This window comes from Bos taurus, chromosome 8 (genome assembly GCF_002263795.3).
Source record: "Bos taurus isolate L1 Dominette 01449 registration number 42190680 breed Hereford chromosome 8, ARS-UCD2.0, whole genome shotgun sequence".
Classification (NCBI taxonomy): Eukaryota; Metazoa; Chordata; class Mammalia; order Artiodactyla; family Bovidae; genus Bos; species Bos taurus.
This window is the reverse complement of record NC_037335.1, coordinates 6,766,777-6,774,325: the sequence shown is the minus strand read 5'-3', so window position 1 is coordinate 6,774,325 and position 7,549 is coordinate 6,766,777. Positions and strand designations below refer to the sequence as shown.

Below are 7,549 nucleotides of genomic sequence, written 5' to 3'. Positions count from 1 at the left end.
ACAATCAGATTGATTATATTCCTTGCAGCCAAAGATGGAGAAGCTCTATACAGTCAGCAAAAACAAGACCAGGAGCTGACTGTGGCTCAGATCATGAACTCCTTATTACCAAATTCAGACTTAAATTGAAGAAAGTAGGGAAAATCACTAGACCGTTCAGGTATGACCTAAATCAAATCCCTTATGATTATACAGTGGAAATGAGAAATAGATTTAAGGGCCTAGATCTGATAGAGTGCCTGATGAACTATGGACTGAGGTTCATGACATTGTACAGGAGACAGGGATCAAGACCATCCCCATGGAAAAGAAATGCAAAAAAGCAAAATGGCTGTCTGGGGAGGCCTTACAAATAGCTGTGAAAAGAAGAGAAGTGAAAAGCAAAGGAGCAAAGGAAAGATATAAGCATCTGAATGCAGAGTTCCAAAGAATAGCAAGGAGAGATAAGAAAACCTTCCTCAGCAATCAATGCAAAGAAATAGAGGAAAACAGCAGAATGGGAAAGACTAGAGATCTCTTCAGGAAAATTAGAGATACCAAGGGAATATTTCATGCAAAGATGGGCTCGATAAAGGACAGAAATGATATGGACCTAACAGAAGCAGAAGATATCAAGAAGAGGTGGCAAGAATACACAGAAGAACTGTACAAAAAAGATCTGCACAACCCAGGTAATCACGATGGTGTGATCACTGACCTAGAGCCAGACATCCTGGAATGTGAAGTCAAGTGGGCCTTAGAAAGCATCACTATGAACAAAGCTAGTGGAGGTGATGGAATTCCAGTTGAGCTATTTCAAATCCTAAAAGATGATGCTGTGAAGGTGCTGCACTCAATATGCCAGCAAATTTGGAAAACTCAGCAGTGGCCACAGGACTGGAAAAGGTCAGTTTTCATTCCAATCCCAAAGAAAGGCAATGCCAAAGAATGCTCAAACTACCACACAATTGCACTCGTCTCACATGCTAGTAAAGTAATGCTCAAAATTCTCCAAGCTAGGCTTCAGCAATATGTGAACCGTGAACTTCCTGATGTTCAAGCTGGTTTTAGGAAAGGCAGAGGAACAAGAGATCAAATTGCCAACATCCACTGGATCATGGAAAAAGCAAGAGAGTTCCAGAAAAGCATCTATTTCTGCTTTATTGACTATGCCAAAGCCTCTGACTGTGTGGATCACAATAAACTGTGGAAAAGTCTGAGAGATGGGAATACAAGACCACCTGACCTGTCTCTTGAGAAATCTGTATGCAGGTCAGGAAGCAACAGTTAGAACTGGACATGGAACAACAGACTGGTTCCAAATAGGGAAAAGGAGTATGTCAAAGCTGTATATTGTCACCCTGCTTATTTAACTTATATGCAGAGAACATCATGAGAAACGCTGGACTGGAAGAAGCACAAACTGGAATCAAGATTGCCGGGAGAAATATCAATAACCTCAGATATGCAGATGACACCACCCTTATGGCAGAAAGTGAAGAGGAACTCAAAAGCTTCTTGATGAAAGTGAAAGTGGAGAGTGAAAAAGTTGGCTTAAAGCTCAATATTCAGAAAACGAAGATCATGGCATCCCGTCCCACCACTTCATGGGAAATAGATGGGGGATACAGTGGAAACAGTGTCAGACTTTATTTTTCTGGGCTCCAAAATCACTGCAGATGGTGACTGTAGCCATGAAATTAGAGACACTTACTCCTTGGAAGGAAAGTTATGACCAACCTGGATAGCATATTCAAAAGCAAGGACATTACTTTACCAACCAAGTTTCGTCTAGTCAAGGCTATGGTTTTTCCAGTGGTCATGCATGGATGTGAGAGTTGGACTGTGAAGAAGGCTGAGCACTGAACAATTGATGCTTTTGAACTGTGGTGTTGGAGAAGACTCTTGAGAGTCCCTTGGACTGCAAGGAGATCCAACCAGTCCATTCTGAAGGAGATCAGCCCTGGGATTTCTTTGGAAGGATTGATGCTAAAGCTGAAACTCCAGTACTTTGGCTACCTCATGCAGAGTTGACTCATTGGAAAAGACTCTGATGCTGGGAGGGATTGGGGGCAGGAGGAGAAGGGGACGACAGAGGAGGAGATGGCTGGATGGCATCACTGACTGGATGGACATGAGTCTGAGTGAACTCCGGGAGTTGGTGATGGACAGGGAGGCCTGGCATGCTGCGATTCATGGGGTCGCAAAGAGTTGGACACGACTGAGCGACTGAACTGAACTGAACTAAATGGGACCAAATGCTATGATCTTCATTTTTTGAATGTTGAGTTTTAAGCCACTTTTTTCACTCTCCTCTTTCACTTTCATCAAGAGGCTTTTCAGTTCCTCTTTGCTTTCGGCCATTAGGGTGGTGTCATCTGCATATCTGAGGTTATTGCTATTTCTCCTTGCAGTCTTGATTGTGTTTGTGCTTGTGCTTCATCACCTGGCATTTTACATGATGTACTCTGCATATAAATAAACAGGGTGACAATATACAGCCTCGACATAATCCTTTCCCAATTTCCCAACTATCAGTCTATTGTTCTGGTTCTAAGTGTTGCTTCTTGAGTCACATACAGGTTTCTCAGGAAGCAGGTAAGGTGGTCTGGTATTCCCATCTCTTTCAGAGTTTTCCACAGTTTATTGTGATCCACACAGTCAAAGGCTTTAGCTTAGTCAATGGAGCAGAAGTAGATGTTTTTCTGGAATTCTCTTGCTTTTTCTATGATCCGACAAATGCTGGCAATTTAATCTCTGGTTCCTCTGCCTTTCTAAATCTAGCTTGAACATCTGGAAGTTCTCAGTTCACATACTGTTGAAGCCTCGCTTGGAGAATTTTGAGCATTACTTTGCTAGCATGTAATAGGTGTGCAATGGTACAGAAGTTTGAAAATTCTTTGACATTCCATTTTTGGGGGATTGGAATGAAAGCTGACCTTTTCCAGTTCTATGGCCACTTCAGAGTTTTCCAAATTTGTTGGCATATTAAGTGCAGAACATCATCATCTTTTAAGATTTGAAATAGCTCAACCAGAGTTCCATCACCTCCACTAGCTTTGTTCGTAGTAATGCTTCCTAAGGCCCACTTGACTTTGCATTCCAGGATATCTGACAAGTGGCAACTTGCTGTGTGACACAGGGAGCTCAACCCAGTGCTCTGTGACAACGAAGACAGATGGGATGGCATGGGAGATGGGAGAGGGCTTCAGGAGGGAGGGGAAGTATGTACCTGTGTGGCTGATTCATGTTGCTATATGGCAGAAAGCAACACAATATTGTAAAGCAACTATTCTTCAATTTAAAAAAATTAAAAAGAAATAGTACAGGTGTTTTTGCATTTGAGAAGTTGATACTGAGATGACTTCAGAATGGAATAGATTAAAGTTGACCTGAAAGCCTGGGTAACTAAGTGGGAAAACTAAGTGGGAAAATTCCATAGGATAGATGATAGCAAACTCAGTGCATCCAGTAACCATGGAGATGAAGATATAAACACAGACAGGGCACAGTTAGGAATCAGAATAGTGGTGCCATGTGGGAATTGAGCTGTGACAAGGAGGACAACTCAAAATTTTAAAAAACCACCAAGTTTAAGAAAGCATCAACAGCATCATTAAAATGCAACAGTATTATTAGCAACCTTGAACCAGAATCACCTTTTTTCAACACATTTTGAAGTTATTTCCTTCACAGCCACCTGAGGCAGGGCTCAAATACCAAATCTATTTGTTTTCAATAAACAGAGAAATTGACAAATCTGTGATAAAAGCATGGCAGGTCAGGAATAAAACTCTCAATCTCAGCATTCCCATCCTGGAGAGTTTTTCTAGCTCTCCTGTGTGTATGTGTGTGTGTGTGCATGTGCGTGCACCAGGGCATGCCCAGTTGTGTCCAACTCTTTTGCCATTCCATGGACTGTAGCCTGCCAGGCTTCTCTGTCCATGGGATTTTACAGGCAAGAAAACTGGAGTGGGTTGCCATTTCCTCCTGCAGGGGATCTCCCTGACCCAAAGATCAAAACCTCATCTCCAGTTTTGCAGCAGATTCTTTACTGCTGAGCCATTGGGGAAGTCCTTTGTCTCTCGTAGTTAGTATTGTTAGAGATGATAGTGTCTCTAGTCTGTATTTCACAAATTATATTTCTGCAGAAGAGCTTCTAGGGACAAACATGAGTTCAGCCTCTTGGTTTCAAGAGAAAAAAATTATAAGGACACTAAGATGTATTTCATAACTCATGGGCAGCTGATGGCAGGAGCACCTGGGATCGAGACCTCAAAGTATCAGCACTGCCTCTTTCTTCTCATCTATTTGAATCTTCTCTCTCTCTGAAGATTTGCTTTTATGAATGTCCGACTTCATTTTCTCTGAGAGCATTATTTTTTTTTTTTAAAGAAAGAACAGATAGTAACTACTGGGATTCTCTTAAATTGATATTTAATTTATTAAAGTAAAAAATCCATACTTACCTGGCAGGGGAGATACCATGATCACGAAGGTGGTTTTCCCAGGGCAAGGCTTATCCATTGCACTCCGGATGTGTTGACCCCTGCGATTTCCCCAAATATGGGAAACTCGACTGCATAATTTGTGGTAGTGGGGGACTGCGTTCGCCCTAAAAAAAAAAATAAAATAAAGTAAAAAATCCTAGGGAATTTCCCTGGCAGTCCAGTGGTTAAGACTCTGTGCTTCTAATGCAGATAGTGTGGGCTTGATCCCTGGTTGGGGAACTAAGATCCTACAAGCTTGTGGTGCTGCCAAAAAAAAGTAAATATTCTAAAATTTAGTTTCCCTTAGGTTCTTAATCTTATTGTTTATAGATAGGTATTAAATAGATAGCTAGACATAGATAAATAGATATACAGATATACATCATAAATCTGTATTTATACCTTCAGAAGTTAACAATGACTTTCAAACTGGCCTCTGACTGCTGTTTGGGTCACTCAAGTTACATAACTCACTAAACAACAAGGTTTCTTACAAATTCAGTTCAGTTCAGTTCAGTCGCTCAGTCGTGTCTGACTCTTTGTGACCCTGTGGACTGCAGCACTCCAGGCCTCCCTGTCCATCACCAATTCCCAGAATTTGCTCAAACTCATGTCCATTGAGTCGGTGATGCCATCCAACCATCTCATCCTCTGTTATTCCCTTCTCCTCCTGCCTTCAATCTTTCCCAGCATCAGGATCTTTTCCAATGAGTCCATTCTTTGCATCAGGTGGCCAAAGTACTGGAGCTTCAGCTTCAGCATTGGTCCTTCCAATGAATATTCAGGAATGATTTCCTTTAGGATGGACTGGTTGGATCTCCTTTCGGTCCAACGAACTCTCAAGAAACTTCTCCAATACCACAGTTCAAAAGCATCAATTCTTCAGTGCTCAGCTTTCTTTATAGTCCAACTGTCACATCCATACATGACTACTGGGGAAGCCATAGCTTTGACTAGATGGACCTTTGTCAGCAAAGTAATGTCTCTGCTTTTCAATATGCTGTCTTGGTTAGTCATAGCTTTTCTTCCAAGGAGCAAATGTCTTTTAATTTGACGGCTGAAGTCACCATCTGCAGTGATTTTGGAGCCCCCCAAAAGAAAGTTTCTCACAGTTTCCATTGCTTCCCCATCTATTTGCCATGAAGTGATGAGACTGGATGGCATGATCTTAGTTTTCTGAATGTTGAGTTTTAAGCCAACTTTTTGACTCTCCTCTTTCACTTTCATCTAGAGGCTCTTTAGTTCTTCTTCACTTTCTGCCATTAGGGTGGTGTCATCTGCATATCTGAGGTTATTGGTATTTCTCCCAGCAATCTTGATTCCAGCTTGTGCTTCATCCAGCCCAGCATTTCTCATGATGTACTCTGAATATAAGTTAAATAAGCAGGATGACAGTATATAGCCTTGATGTACTCCTTTCGTGATTTGCAACAAGTTGCCTTTATCATTTTAGACAACATTCATAAGATTGGTATATTTGTTGCCTAATCTTACCTGACTTGACAAGTGAAATTTCCTCCAGAAACTTTCTCAAGTATTTAAACTACTTTAGTAAACCTCTTGAGAAATTTGTATGCAGGTCAGGAAGCAACAGTTAGAACTGGACTAACATGGAACAACAGACTAACATGGAACTGACATGAACTAACATGGAACAACAGACTGGTTCCAGATAGGAAAAGGAGTTTGTCAAGGCTGTATATTGTCACCCTGTTTATTTAACTTATATGCAGAGTACATCATGAGAAATGCTGGACTGGAAGAAACACAAGCTGGAATCAAGATTGCTGGGAGAAATATCAATAACCTCAGATATGCAGATGACACCACCCTTATGGCAGAAAGTGAAGAGGAATTCAAAAGCTTCTTGATGAAAGTGAAAGTGGAGAGTGAAAAAGTTGGCTTAAAGCTCAACATTCAGAAAACAAAGATCATGACATCCGGTCCTACCACTTTATGGGAAATAGATGGGGAAACAGTGGAAACAGTGTCAGACTTTATTTTTCTGGGCTCCAAAATCACTGCAGATGGTGATTGCAGCCATGAAATTAAAAGACGCTTACTCCTTGGAAGGAAAGTTATGACCAACCTAGATAGCATGCTCAAAAGCAGAGACATTGCCAACAAAGGTTCGTCTAGTCAAGGCTATGGTTTTTCCGGTGGTCATGCATGGATGTGAGAGTTGGACTGTGAAGAAGACTGAGCACCGAAGAATTGATGCTTTTGAACTGTGGTGTTGGAGAAGACTCTTGAGAGTCCCCTGGACTGCAAGGAGATCCAACCAGTCCATTCTGAAGGAGATCAGCCCTGGGATTTCTTTGGAAGGAATGATGCTAAAGCTGAAACTCCAGTACTTTGGCCACCTCATGCGAAGAGTTGACTCATTGGAAAAGACTCTGATGCTGAGAGGGATTGGAGGCAGGAGGAGAAGGGGACGACAGAGGATGAAATGGCTGGATAGCATCACTGACTGGATGGACGTGAGTCTGAGTGAACTCCGGGAGTTGGTGATGGACAGGGAGGCCTGGCGTGCAGTGATTCATGGGGTCGCAAAGAGTCGGACATGACTGAGCGACTGATATGATCTGAGTACTATATCAAACTCATAAATATGACAAACCTCAAATTCCCTCAAGCATTTCAGAAGTCTTTAAAGTTTTAGAAAAAAGCCTTTCCTATTGAAAGGCTGCTGCTGAACCATGAAAGACACCGGGATTTTTGGCCTCCAGAGAAGAATTCAGTCCAGGGCCAGAGACGAGACTTGATCACTCCGAGCTTTTGTGTAATAAAGTTTTTTTAAAATATAAAGGAGATAGAGAAAGCTTCTGACAGAGACATCAGAAGGGGGCAGAAAGAGTACCTCCTCACTAGTGTGGGCAATGGAGTTATATGCTTTTTAATTACTTATTACAGTGAATCAAAAGAATGTCTGGAGGTTGTAAAGACCTCACTAGACCCACTCCCATAATTTACATTTTAAGATAACAGGATTAACCAGAAAATTTTTTCCCAGAGACTGTCCTCAAGCAGGATACATTATTGTTATATAATCCTAAGGAATATAGAGGGAAAAAAAAACA

At 41.5% G+C, this 7,549-nt stretch overlaps 1 non-coding gene across 1 annotated transcript; it reads left to right on the top strand.

Moving 5' to 3' along the window:
• The first annotated feature begins 4,440 nt into the window (after nucleotides 1-4,440).
• On the top strand, nucleotides 4,441-4,598 carry LOC112447936 (U1 spliceosomal RNA). Its single transcript, XR_003036200.1, has one exon. It is a non-coding gene; the product is annotated as a U1 spliceosomal RNA (small nuclear RNA).
• Nucleotides 4,599-7,549: the final 2,951 nt, after the last annotated feature.